The sequence below is a fragment of the Numida meleagris genome, chromosome Z (assembly GCF_002078875.1).
Source record: "Numida meleagris isolate 19003 breed g44 Domestic line chromosome Z, NumMel1.0, whole genome shotgun sequence".
Taxonomy (NCBI): Eukaryota; Metazoa; Chordata; class Aves; order Galliformes; family Numididae; genus Numida; species Numida meleagris.
The window spans coordinates 33136908-33138637 of NC_034438.1; positions in this window are offsets into that span (position 1 = coordinate 33136908).

The window sequence follows — 1730 nt, forward strand, 5'->3', positions numbered from 1 at the left end:
AGATACATGCACTTGAAGTACTTACAGATATAATGGAATAAATTAATTCATCTTATGTGGGTAGTACTGGAGATCCAATAGAAAATCTGACATTTAAAAATTGTCCAGCTCATAGAATTGGTTGGAATATTCTTTATTTTAATACAGAGCCTTAAGAATGAAACATTTCAAGACACACAGAAAGCACAAACAAACAATACACAATGACAAGTTTGGATTTGTGCATTAAATCTGATATGTTTGGGAGCATTAAATAATTTCACTCTATGCTTTAATGCAGAATCCCCTCAGGCACCATTTAAGAGGTGTTGGGTATACTTTGTCCCCTCTTTGTAATATTTCTCAACGTTCATGTACCTTGTGAGCTTCCTGCAATTATTTGTTATTAAAATCAGTTCTACTGGCAATAAGGTTTCCATGCTGAGAGCTAGGAGAGAAAATAGTGATGATTACAGAGCTACTCAGCTGCTATTACTGACGCTGACTAGTTTATTTTGGACACCCTAGATTATGATTTTATTACTATTTTTTTTCCTTTTGGGTGAAAGCCTGGGAGTATACTTGGAAAAACAGGTCTCGAAGGAGGTGGAGAATGCCCATTTGTTATCTAAATCCATCAATTGCTTCTGCAAGTAATTTTGAAATAAACAGAAAGATTCTAAACTTCATTGTTACTCTTTATGATAGTGCAAAAGATAGATTTATTTTGATTTGTACAAATATAGGGCTACTCTTCCAGTAGAGTACCACAATCAAATTGAGTCCTTCAGTTCTTTAAAAAAATTTCAGACTCTATGTATTTGTATTTTCTTGATATATTGAAATATATTCTCTCTTCTGTTTCCCTTATTAGAACTGACAGAAGTGCAAATAAATGAAAGTAGATCTCACTGAAAATTGTGTTGAATACACAAAGTGAACAAAAGTAGCTGCTTTGAGTTTTCTCAGAACTATCAGTTCTATGTATAAATAGTTAACTACTTTTCAAACACTCTGTGGAACTTTATGTTGATACTGTCTCATAAGGTTACTTATCATATAACACACAATATTAGACATTATCTTTAGCATGTCATCCACATACAAGAATGGCTGTGAAGTGCTCTATTAAGTGAGCGGACAGCACATTGTCTGTCATTTACACCTACCTTTCACTTTTTATGTCATTTTTGTAATTAAAACATAGAGCGTTTGACCATTCCATTTCTAGTACAGCCTATTAATCCTTTCCCATAGTACAAGTTATGTATGAACTTCCTTTCCTGATTTGAGGCATATGCTCTACTCTCTCAAATCTTTAACCGAACCTTTATACATTTTTTCCTCATTATCCACTGTAATCTCACTTACCTACCTTCAAACAGCTTTCTTCTATTTGCTTTCAAGCCCATCACAGAAGCTTTTAAATTTCATTTCCGTTTAGTTCTGTACTGTGATAAAATATTTCTCTTAAGACTTTAACACAATCAAAAATTATACTAAATACAACTCATGGGCCCACTTGTCCAGCCTGTCCAGGTCCCTCTGGATGGCTTCCCTTCCTTCCAACGTATGGACTGCACTGCTCAGCTTGGTGTCATCTGCAAACTTACTGAGGGTGCACTCGATTCCATCATCTATGTCATTGATAAAGATATTCACTAGCACGATAATTCACTAGCACGATAATTCACTAGCACGATAATTCACTAGCACGATAATTCACTAGCACGATAATTCACTAGCACGAT